Genomic DNA, 13,384 nt, shown 5'->3' on the forward strand with positions numbered 1-13,384 from the left:
TAAAAGCATGTTTCTGATCTCCGTGCCAGACCTTTACATATCCCCTAGTGGTAATGTCAAAGCATGTTGTAACAGTCTCTGACCGCTTTAAATAAGAACAGGGTGGTCAAGACTTTTCCCTCTTGCAAACAGTTTCAACATCCTTAGCATTGGATCCCCATGGAGTGATGCTGGGGGGGTGGCTGTACAGCAAAGGCTTGAGCTCTGAGCAAGTGCACACACTTTTTAAAGGTTATCCATTTATCTGCAAGTAAACCCTTCAATCAAAAGTGTGTGCAGTTTTCAGGGATGAGATTTGGAAAAAAATGTGACAATTCCTGGGGCTTTCGGCCCGTGGTCCCTCAACATTCTAGACCAATTACCTCTCAGATGTATTCAGGAGATTTACAGACTCCAGTGCATCACCAGAAATACAAAACTTTTGCTTCCCGCCGTCTTTGCCATGTTCCCCGCCTGCATTGCATGCATTATGAATACAGTTTCTCATTATACACATGTGGGTGCAGACTATTCTGGCCTTCAGGGACCCCGTTTGGTGACAGTTTTGAATGGGGAGAAACAAAATGGTGGCACCAAGACAAAGAGTCTCTATAAAACACAAGTCTGGATTAGTCCTTGAAACTCTGTTGAATACATTCTACTGGAATGATCATACTGATATTATACGTACAATTATAACATAATGTTTTTCCCACGTACATGCATTTAAGAAAGCCATCGTAATGGTACAAAAGACGGATTCAGTTAGCCTTCCCACGCTATGAAGGAAAACAACCAACCACATGGTCCAACCGTGCCCTGATCATGCTTTGGCTTGCCTACTCGAATATTGCGATTGGTCAATACACCATGTGGGTGAGGCTTAATGAATCCGACTACGACAACACTTTTCGGATCACTAGGTGGCAGCAGACTTACCGAGTAACCCATCGTATTCAAAACCGAGTTGATGAAAAACAATGGGAAAACTATCTATGTCAAGCGACCAAAGGTCTCCCATTGTTTTAGATGGGTGAATGAAATCATACATCAGGGTGAGAAAAAGGTGTGCCAACACTTGGGTTGAAAACAAAATAACTAAATTGTCTTGAAGTGTTGCTTTTTTAAATAGATTATCTTCTCCTTGGAATGGAAAGTTAAAAGAAAACGAAAAGAGACAACAAATGTTGACACAACTTTTGGAGCTCTCATACATTTTGAAAGGTGGCTTTTATACATCCCTACTAACTTCAATCCAACAGAAAACTCGGTGGCGAAAAACAGCAGCTTTTTTTTTATGGCAAGACATATATTTCCTTCACCGGGTTCTCAACGATGACAGCCAATTCTACAAATCTTATATTCTTTTGGTCTAACTTGAAAAAAGTACATATTACATACATATATGTGATAGATGGAATGCTAAACTATATGGTTAGTGTACCTAAAGATCTTAATATATTGCCTTCAATACTTTTTTTTAATAGTTTTTTTTTCTTTTTAAAGTTAAATATACACGTTCTACAAACCCTGGCTCTGTTTCTCACGTTAAGATTCTAAACCTCAGTAACCTACAAGTTATACCATATTAAAGAACGCCCAAAGAAAAACGTGTGAATTTTACACTGTGTTTATAGAGATAAAAATGTTGTACATTAGCTTCAATCAAGCACTCCGCACTAATGATGTAACTTTTGCTCATAATACCCGGCTGTCAGACAAACATTCCAAAGCTTATGCGATCACCGCATCATCAACGCGGTAAACAGCACACAAATAGTAAAATCAGGACATGCAAGTAAACCAATGAAATTTGATCTGTTTATCTAAAATCCGGGTACATACATGTAGCTTCCATTATTAAGCATTAGTCCAGAAAGCTACTTACTGCATTGTTTCGCTGAAGATGATTTTCTCCAGCATCTTATGCCTTTGTCAAAGGGAACTTTTTTCCCCCAGCGTGATAGTGTTCTAGAAAAGTTCGACAGACAAAGCCTTAAAGATCATGTTCTCCTTATGCAGTAGGTAAATCCAGCCCTGAATATGTACCAGAATTACGGAAAAGCTCAGTGAGACAATAACCTAGAGGCTATCTTTCTTTGGCTCCCGTCTCGTTATAATAACTATAGCATAGATAATATTCAAGAGACCAGACTACTCTATCAAGCCTCTGTTTCAGGCGGCACGATTAACTATCGGGGGAAAGGACTACAAGATGTCTACATGGTGATCAAGTTTACTTGATTCCTTTCACAAAGAAATTTCATGACATCTTAATTAATAGTGTCTCCACTTATTATATTATTAAATAATTTCAAGATAAATAGCAAACAAACATTATTTAAATCACTGTCACAGGTTCGTGGTAAAATATCACTTATATTTTGTGAGTGTCATTTTTCTTGTGAATGTTACAAACCGCGTTCTTACCACTTCAACGCTACAAATTATTAATCGTTTAAGTTAAATTGAGCCTTAGTGATTGGTCGATCAGCTGAGATATGACTCAATCATCAAAAGCCAAGTTAAAAATATGATAAAATATCCATCACCCATTGTATGCATATTATTATTTCCCCCTTCCCCACAAAGTGCTCTACTGTAAACAATACTTGAGCATATCACCCTCAAGCGACTGAATTACCCAGCATATAACCCCCTCGTTGGTAGCAAAACATAGGCCCCCCTCCTACCCAACCAGAACGTGATGAGCCTGTCAGGTTTTATCCCTCAGAGGGGTTCAGCGTATTTAATAAACACAGTGAGGCGTAATAAGAATCTAATCAACTCAGAGCTAGAACATACTGTTCTTCTAGAAACCCATCCTCCCAAATGTGGTTTCTTTTCCCCAAATCAAATTACAATTTTGTTCCTTCTCTTCAGACACTGTCTGGCTCAAACCATACTTAAAGAGTTTGCAGCAGTTTGTTACAATTCTCCGTCATAAAAGGTTGACTACAAGACGCTGGTAACAGGGTCAAGCATTTCTGAAGCTGGTGATTTGAGCCAGACATACAAAGAAATTACAAGAGAGGTCATGGCTGAATTTCAATCAGCTGCTTTTAAGCAGAAAATACTGCTTAACAGATTTCTGCTAAGCATAAACAAAAGCAAAAATAATACACATGCCATTGCATTATGGCTGGCAACTTATTTAAGGGTAAGCACATTTGTTTTGTGCTTTCCAACCTAAATGTGCTTAAAGCAGCTCTTTGAAATTGACCCTGCAGATAATTTTGAATACGATTTATGTTTGTCCCTAAAAATAGAGTGATATTGATTGCTCTATAGTAATTAATGTCTTGCCACCAACGGTGCCGGGGTGAGTAGCACTTACTCATTTAGAAGAAGTCTATGTGAAAGTGATTTGTATAATTACATTTTGAGGGTGGGGTCGTCTCTGGCAGTTCAGATGTTCTTCTTAATGTTGAATCCAGACGCATGTAAGGAGCTGTGAAGAGGAAACACAAGAAGGATGGAAGAAAATTTACTTTAGTTACTTTAATTGCCAACAATCATTTCCAATTTTGGGTATTATTATTATACTTTCAAAAGACTCTTGACACCTTTGGTAATTGTCATAGACCAGTCTTCTAACTTGGTGTATCTCAACATATGCACAAAATATCAAACCTGTGAAAATTTGAACTCAATTGGTCGTTGAAGTTGCTAGATAATAATGAAAAAACAAAAACTTGTCACATGAAGTTGTGTGATTTCAGATGCTTGAATTTGACCTCAAAATCAAAATTCTGAGGTCTCAAAAACAAATTTAAACATTTTAGTGAGAAACAACTTCTTTCTCAAAAACTACGTTACTTCAGAGGGAGCCGTTTCTCACAATGTTTTATACTATCAAAATCTCTCCAACAAGTTTCGTGTATGAAGGACACACATGTCACAACCAGGAATCGAACCCACACCTTGATGATTCAGCCATTAGAAAATGAGTCTGATGCATTAGACTGCTTGGCCACAACACACCACAATAACTATCACAGCTAATGAACAAAAACTTGAACAGCTGATTTCGGAAAAGCAGTCTGTTAGTTAGCATGTTTTTCCACTACTAGAACGAAGCAAATATTCAACTCTTTAACTTTACAATCAAACCGGAAGGCAAGGTACCAGACAAATTTACACAGGTACTGGAGAAAGACGGGCCATTCTGTACAGTTCAAACCACATTGTTTGTTTTGCCAAACTGCCGTTTTGCAGTTCCTTTTTTTTCACTCCCAGGCATCCAATCTCAAACCTTGTTTACTTTTTATTATTACACATGCCATTCAAAGAGAAAACAACGCTGTTATTTGCTTTATTTCCGAGGGGGTGGAGGGGGAGGGGGATGTATGGTGAGACACTGTCATCATAAAAGCAGTCTGGTTACTTCTCGAGGGAACTTCATATGCCAGTGGCATACCCCCCCCCCCCCTCCTTCGCAATGCTCCATTCATTGTTGAACAACATAATGCCATTTGACAGCTTTCAAATAAAAGTCACTTTAGACAGGAAGAGAGTGGACTTATGGGATTCACTTTCGGCTCTAGACGGACTCAGACCGACTTGACAAATCAGGCTGTGGCACAATCCATCTTACTGATGGCATATTTTTTAAAGCTTTAGTGACAAATCTTGATACACAAAATGAAATCCCAACACTTATGGGCCAACAAAAATTGTGTTCTCAACAACCCTGGCATTTGAAGTAACAAATGCCACTAAAACAAACCGAGTGCACTGGATGAGTCACAAATTAAAAAACTCATTTCTGATTCCATTTAAGAAGCCACAAATTAAAAATATTCAGAAAGTTCAAAGACCCCCCATAACCCTACCCCCCAACCCCCCCCCCCCCATTGTTTGTCATAATCTTTGCGTGGGTGTGTTAAACCCAGTTCATACTTCCTGCGAATGTGAATGTGATACGATACGAGTGTTGATGTCACAAATTCGCAACAAATAGTTCGCAGCGGTTGAGTTAAGCCCAACTCTCCTGCGAATATCGCAGCGAAAACAGAGTTGTGACGTCAAATTCACGTCAAATTCGCATCGCATTCGCAGGAAGTATGAACTGGGCTTTACTTGAAATTGAATAAAAAAACAACAGAAATCTGATTTTTGTTATCATCTGATCAATTCAAATCTTTGATGTCAAAGTATCTTCCTGACATAGCCAAGGCCTAAGTAGGTTGGATTCGACATTTGCCCTCTGCCTCCCTTGTGGACACAAGATTAGCAATTGTAATTCAGCTCCGCCCCACACCCCGCCACCCCGACCCAAAGAAATGAAAATCTAGCAACGCTAAGATACGTGGAACAGAATTCTTCTGACACTAGAAACCTCCGGACTCCCACAGGTTTCATAAAATGTCTTGTGTTTACACGTCGTTGAAAAGAATCTGCAAAATAATAACGCAATCTGTATGTGCCCACACAGCGGCGTCGTGTAGGCGTTAGACGTTGCCACTGACGAAACAACAACCACAAGAGGGAATATCGCAGGGAAGGAGAAACAACTGGGGGGGGGGGGGGGTGGATAGAAGGTGGCACCCTCAAGAAATTGCACAAAATTGTTGACAGTTACATAAATATGTAGGTTAACTATGATTGGCATATCTTTTGTAGGGTGGTTGTAAAGAAATGTCCTTAACCAAAACTGACCTAGTTGGAATCAACCCAAAATGGCCAAAACCAGAAGAAAAAATATAAAAAAATGAAAAAAGAAAAAAAATGAAAAAAGGTGTTAGGTAAATACAGTCAGGGACCTCCCCGAGATTTTTCAAAACTGTGGGGCATTCTGCGGGCAAAATTGTTGCCAAAGGATGCTGGATTGAAATGAGGTCTTCAGAATAAAGAGATGTTAAATTTGCATCGGGAATAAAGAATATTAATTTTGCAAGGGTCGTGGGTTTGAATCCCACCCGAGTAACATGCCTGTGATATTTTTCACAGGACTCGGGGAAAGTATTGAGTATACAGTGCTAACACACATCGGTGTATGGCTAAAAAACAAAAAATTAATAGGTCTTCCGAATGTTTTCTGTGTTTATATTGGTTTTAAAAGCTCTCATGTGTATTCTGGAGCATATCCATTTTTTTAACTTAGTGAATTTTGTGAAATTACTAATAAAACAAACTAAAACCAAAAAATTATTTTTGGGATCGGCCATAATGCACAGAATCCACGCCTATCAGCCTGATATGCTAGCTTGTGCATGGAAAGAACCCTGACAATACTTTACATTTTTTAATACAATCGCGGCATTATAAATGATGTGTTAAAATATTTTATGATACTATTTAATATTGTTTAGACCATGTAATCCATGACATAACATGTTTACAAAAGAGTCATGGAGCCTGGACTTCCTGCAGGCACGATTTATACAAAACAGCCACAACTGAATAAAATATAAATCTCATATTTTTTTATTCACTCAATAATACACTTCCTGATAACACAACAACATTAAAATGGACCCATTAAAAAAATAGTTTTTAAACTACATCAATTTAAAATGCAGAATGAATGTAAAATGGTTTATTTATTGATTCATGAACAAAGTCAAGCAATTGTTGTGTAATGTCTGAATAGCCCTTTTTCCAAAAAGACAGAGATATGAGGCAAATTTAACAAAGGAGTCCCCCAGCGAGGTTTCAGCCAAGATTTGGTGAAAGGGTGTCAAAATTTGCTTTTATAAAAACTGGGTGTCCAAAGAGTTCAATTACCATACATTTACATGTAAATGACAAATGAAACAGGTGTCCAAATTTAAATAAGGGTGTCCAAAAGACTTTGGCTAAATGCACCCCCACTCCAAAATAATTAATTTCAAGTAAAAACGTTTTACATGTCAAATAAATACATCAAAACAGAATGTATAAAACCGTCTTGAGCACGCACAGCCGAAACAACAAAAGAAGAAAAGCATCAAAATACAAAAATCACAATAACAAACCAAACTAGGGTTTGAGTCCAATTTTAATTGGATTATTCCAACGGCCGAGGGAATAATCAAATTCCCTCTCCAGTGCAAACATCAAAAACTAAGATATGAGGTTAATTGCTAGTGAGTTACCACAGATCTACAAATTGGCAGTCCGCCTTGAACTCAACGATGCTAGGCAGAGAGAAACCTAAGAGTAACCTCCGATCGCCAACGCAAGATTCTCAACCTTCGTGCTTGAGAAACCTAAGAGTAACCTCCGATCGCCAACGCAAGATTCTCAACCTTCGTGAATCCATCTAGAAAATACAAGGCGATGACGTTAGCGTTGCCATAGCAACGTGATGCAATTTCTCCACTTTTTTTTTCTCTATCCGTCACTGCACAAACCGTCTTGAGCACGCACAGCCGAAACAACAAGAGAACAAAAGCGGAGTAGGAGAATGGGCAGATGAGGATATGCATGGTTCTTAAAGGCACTGGACACGTTAAGTAATTGTCAAAGACTAGTATTCTTAATAATTTGGTGTATCCCAACATATGTATAAAATAACAAACCTTTGAAAATGTTGACTCAATTTAGTCAGACATAAGGTACTTATTTCCTAAATCTACCCTTGAATCACTCAACATCTGCAACTACATGTAGCTTTCTCTAACCATTTCACTGTCTGTATCTTGTTTCTTTTCTGTCTCCAACAACTTTTTGTCCAAACCCTTAGTGCACAAATTTGTGTGCTTTCAGGTGCCTAAAAAGGGCTTCAGGCCTTAAGTCTTTTAACTTTTGAGTGAGAATTTACCTCTTTCTCAAAAACTACGATACTCCAGAGGGAGCCGTTTCTCACAATGTTACATACTATCAACATCTCTCCACTGCTTGTTACCAAGTAAGTTTTTATGCTAACAATTATTTTGAGTAAATACCATAAGTATCCAGTGCCTTTAAAATGGCAGTTTTGATAGCGCTTGAAGATGAGCGGCTCGCTTGCTCGACGAGGCTCAGTAAGTAATGGCTCTGAAAGGAGATTGGAGGGAACACAAAGACCACAATCTGGTCTCATTGAAGCCATGAGTCTGAGTCAAGGAGAGAACTACTGTCATTAACATATCCACTGATCTACCTCTTAACTAACAAAGCATCTAAATTGTGTATTTAATTGTATCCTTATTTTAAGGCAGTGGACACTATTGGTAATTAGTCATTGATGGTAATTGGTAATAAACCATACTTGGTAACGAGTAATGGGGAGAGGTCGATAGTACAAAATGGTGTGAGAATTGGCTCCCTCTGAAATGCCGTAGTTTTCGTGAAAGAAGTAATTTTCCACGGATTTGATTTTGAGAACTTGAAATCAAGCATCTAAAAGCACACAAGTTCGTGTGACAAGGGTTGTTTTTCTTTCATTATTATCTCGCAACTTTAAACACCAATTGAGCTCAAATATTCACAGGTTTGTTATTTTATGCATATGTTGAGATACACCAAGTGAGAAGACTGTTCTTTGACAATTACCAATAGTGTCCAGTGTCTTTAAAGGGAACATATACCATTGGTTTTTCGGAATAGTTCAATTGTTTCAATTCTATATTAATGTAGATATATACAATAAAACTAACCTGTGAAATTTCCTTACAAAAGTTGGTTGCGTTTTTGAGATATCGCTGAAAATCTGAAGCGGTTATGTCCACGCAAGAAGCTTTTTCCTAAGTGAATATATCACAGTGGCTTGGTTCACTTGTATTTATCCTAGCTATTTTTGAATGAGTTTGTCTTGTCATCTGATTCCAATAGATTTTCTTGTGTTCATCATTGGTACCGGAACAATAACAAATTTTAGCTTTAATTTTGGTTTTTACCCAAACACAGGTGTGTTTTAGCACTGTATACTTAGTACTTTCACAAGTTGTGTAAAAAAAAATATCACAGGCATGTTACTCGGGTTGGATTCAAACCGATGACCCTTGCAATTCTAGAGCAAATGTTAATTTTGTGTACTGTATTGCTCTGTACACTGTAATCTGGTGTTTTGCACAATGAAGAGCCAACACTGAATGCACTAATTAACACATTAGCGGATCCCCCGGATCTGCCACTACACACATGAGTAATTTTCTGTACGTGTTTCTCTCAACAGAGAATGAAATTAAGAGAGAGAGAGAGAGAGAGAGAGAGAGAGAGAGAGAGAGAGTCCAACACCGGCAGATGTTATCCAAATTCGCAATACATCATCGGTGTTTCAACTGCTTCGTATTGATTAGACCCGCTAACATGGAGTGTTCCTCGGACCTCATTCTCTTCCCCCCCCCCTCATGTACGATGCACATCCGCATGGGATGCATAATGCATTGTCGTTGTCTAGCCCGCAGCGAGTTTCTGCCAATGCAGTTACAGGAGCGAGGGACAGTCACGACATATACACCGACACTAATTATTCCATACCTCATTCCGCTGTTTAACCCCAAGGAAATCTTGGACAATTTTGTTTAAGCGATTTTTTTCTTTTTTTAGGGTCTCACAAGATATTGAGTGTATCGCGCTGGTCCGGAAGAAGAAACTAAACCGCATAAATTAAAATGAGAGGAGAATATGGAACGTTGGTTTAAAGGGTGTGCATAACATTGGTATGAGTGAAAATATAGATGTTCACAGATTTGCGCACAATTGTCATGGTATGAAGACAGTCATGGTGGAAAACATCCTTTGAAAAAGTTTTGTCTGAAATGCCATAGTTTTTGAGAAATCAGTAAAACAAATGACCTTGCAAATCAAAAACTCAACGCGAAAACAATGAATAAAGTTAAGGTTTTTTTTTATCAATTTGTTTTTCTTGTGACTCCAACGAACGAACAGTAAAGAACAGGAAAGACAGGCATTGTAATGAGGACCCTATGGTTGCTTTGAGTGACAAGTATAGCTTGACTGCAGTGACCTTTAAAAGGAAAATATTGCATAATATTTGGAGACAGCGAGTTTCTCGTTATTGCCTGTTCAAGATACCATGCAAAAGAGGGTCAAGGAGAATGGCCAATGGTGTAAGATGAGCTTTCTCGTCAAATTGAGTTTTGTGATAAAAGTCTCTTACCTCTCATTAAAACTGTGTCAAATGCCAAGCTGTATTTGATACCCTTACAGAAACTTTGTAACATCCAAAAACATCAAGTGAGCTCGCGTGTCAAATGTAAGGGGAGGTGAATTTTTTTTTTACCAAGAATGGTTTAGCACTATTTCTGAATTTCCACTTTACTTAATCAAAACAGCGAAAAATGTTACCCCTTGTGAAAAAACTCCTTTGAGGATTGTTTATCGCAAACCAATAATTAAAGTTACAAATTGAAAATTTCCCTGTGTTTTAGTGACTTTTTAGTTTCAAAATGGATTCTCATAACATCATTTTTTATTGTTGTATATTAAGCTCATTTTAATCACAAAATAACCAAAAAGCTGACACTATTCAAACTTATAATTTCAAAGTTTACTCTTTCCAAAATGTTCATAAGGTCTCAATATTTATGGCAGGGTTAAACTGGTGCAGAAGATTAAAGTTTACTGTCATACAACAATGCAAACATGAATTTTGAAAAAGTTTAATTTTTCACAGAAAGTCACTCCATTGGGGAAACTTGATCTCTCCAGGTATTTTGACAATCGAGGTAAAAGGACATCTTCTCTGAATCTTCAACGCTCTAAAAACAAATATCCGGATCACAGAGTGGATCTCGTTAAATCGCAACGACGACAGTAAAGGTTTGCATTTCATGGTCTGGAACAGTGTCAGCTGAGGGGGGTTTCACACCCGAGTACAAAACAAAAATTCAACATCCCAAAGATTGTTGTCCTAGTTGATCATCGCAAAACGAAATCAAAATTTCTAGGAATATTTCTTTTCTGAAAAAGGTCTGGACATGATTGGAAGGGATGGTATAGATTTTGGTAATCGCTATAAAAATTAATGGCAATAAAAACATTTGGTTAGACGCAGCTTTTCGTAGTATAAGCATTTTGGGAAACATTTCACTTCAAAGTTATGTGGTTAATGTAACAAATCAGTTTTTATGCCCAAAAATTTGAATCTTGCAAAAACGTTTCTCAGATTGTGTTTTCCTACTAGGGATTATACTTCCTGCGTGGACATAGTCACTCTGGATTTTCAGAGATATTTAAAAAAAAAAGAAAGGCTACCACCTTTTGAACTGAAATCTTCACAAATTGTGACGCGACGTGACATATTTTAGGGGGAATTTGCAATGAACTTCAGCCCAAATCCTTACATCAGTAAGGACTGGTTGGATGAGAGGGAGAGATGGAGAATATATGCATTTATTGAGGAGCGAAACAAACACCCTCCTCCTCTCTTGGATGGTGCAATATCCTCCCCACATACTACATCACCAATCCCCCCTGACTAATCGAAACTAATAACATTGGAAGACATTGAATATGTGGGCCCTAGTCAGCTAGAAAGTCCCCTGTCCTGAGCAAAGTACACACTGTGTGTATGTATCAACACACACCGATGGGTCCTTGGGTCGGCCATAGTGGATGATCAATAAGAAAATCAATGCACTGTAGCGAGATGGGGAAAACTGCTTTGGGTGGATGGGGAGAGGTTGATGAGAGAGGTTTAGGGGTCGGCTAGTCAAACCAGATCTTATAATCATTTACTCATATAAGAACTAAGATGATTAATCAGTATTAAGAGTAGATTCTTAAACCAAATGCGATCGATGCACACCATTTGATGATGCTCCTCTGCTGATTGGCTAATTTGAACACCTGCATGTGTGTGATTGGAAACAGTTTCGTTTTAGTTGTTTACAATGGGTATGGTCTATGTCTGGTTGTTTGTCTGGTTATTCGCATGGAAGTGCCCTTTTCAGAATAACAATGGCCTTACCCTCTGAATGAAATTCCATGCCCGCAATCAGAAGGGTCACAAAAATAAATGTTTTAGTAGATGCGATTTTCTCTCTCTCCAATCAGTAAGATTAAATGGTAACATAAAAAAGTCACTTGAGATCAGCACATTACCTAGAAGAGCTGCAGGCAACAGAAGTGTTTGCAGGATCTAATGCCAACAAGTTGTGGCAACCATGCTTGACCTTTACGAGGAGTGGGTGGTGAGGAGTATTCAATCCTAGTAAGATGAGGTTCTTTAGACCTTTATCTTATTGCCACCATCTTGGTTTAACAACAAATTCATAGAAAATTCTTTTCCTCAAATCCTATAGGCATAATTTCACCCTCAAAAATGAATACTAAAATGTTTATACACAGTTACATGTATTTTAACATTTACAAATATATTTTTTGATTTTCGTTCTGTCTAGTTTGCTTAGCTCAGGAGAAATAATCTAAAGTTATCATTAAATTACCCAATTCACTGGATGTCATCTTCAGAGTACCATTTTTGAAGTCAGAAGGTGTGTGTGTGTGGTATAGGCAGTGAGCATTTAAAGGCATCCGCGTGATAACACGGGCATCATATCTTAACTCCCAAAATGGTCGGCAATGGACAGAAACGTTCACAGGTTGGCAAGTGTTTGAAAAATTCATACATGTAGCTAAAACACAGCTACATGTACTCACAGGAATGTCTTTGCTGATGTGCTCAGAGCAAAGTCTACCACCAAATGACTACAGGATTCACTGTGACTATATTAACGAGCGTCGTCCTTATGAGAGTGTACATAAAGGCGACAGATTGACCAAATGAACACCCTGTCATTTATGTTAAAGTACGCAGCAAATAGACCTCTCTGATTGGAGTCACAAGTAGCCATCTGTTCTACTGAAAGTGCATTAATCCTTAAAGGTACTGTCCATCAACGGATTTTAGAGGAGTCTGAGGTACTGCCTGTTTCCAAACAGACCTGGGCAAAATTTCATAGAGCCAGTTTAAGCACACAATTTTGCTTACATATTTTGTGCTTAACAGATATGAGCAGGCCAGTCACAGATTATACACGAGACATGGTATTTTGGCTGGTAGCCACATTCTGGTAAGCACAATTTTTTTGCATTTTGCTACGTTTTGCCTTTAAAGGTTTCAAACAAACCAGACTAAAATAAACACTCATTAATGGTTCTGCGTATCGGTTAATTCAAACAAGTCAAACAAAACTCTCCTGTCAAGTTTTCTAAAGTCTCAGATGTCCCTTTTTGAAAGCAACAAAGGAAGAAACTGTCAATTTATTCCCAGCTGCCTCCCAGATCATCTCAACCTCTCTCCATCTTGAATCTATTTACTTGTTGAAAAACATCAACTTGAGACTAAGAGAGGATCGCGGTAACAATGCGTGGAACTCTCTTTTGAGTAGTGTTGGTTCTAAAAAGAACCAGTGGTTTACGACTCGACATTTCGATCAGTATGCTCTGATTTTCGAGTATGCTCTGATTGGTGTCGAGAATCTCTCTTAGTTATACTTCCACCATGCAAAGTTTCAAATCCCTAAACTGG

General features: G+C 38.2%; 1 protein-coding gene across 2 annotated transcripts in view; it reads right to left on the minus strand.

Annotated features, from left to right (window-relative positions):
* LOC117297457 (ras-related protein Rab-3-like) overlaps nt 1-13,384 on the minus strand; it is a 52,636-nt gene continuing 39,252 nt past the window's right edge. For both annotated transcript variants that reach the window (XM_033780502.1, XM_033780503.1), the window contains exon 6: nt 1-3,430. The gene's annotated coding sequence lies outside the window, so the exon portion shown is untranslated. The remainder of the gene's footprint in view (nt 3,431-13,384) is intronic.

This window comes from Asterias rubens, chromosome 12, assembly GCF_902459465.1.
Source record: "Asterias rubens chromosome 12, eAstRub1.3, whole genome shotgun sequence".
NCBI lineage: Eukaryota > Metazoa > Echinodermata > Asteroidea > Forcipulatida > Asteriidae > Asterias > Asterias rubens.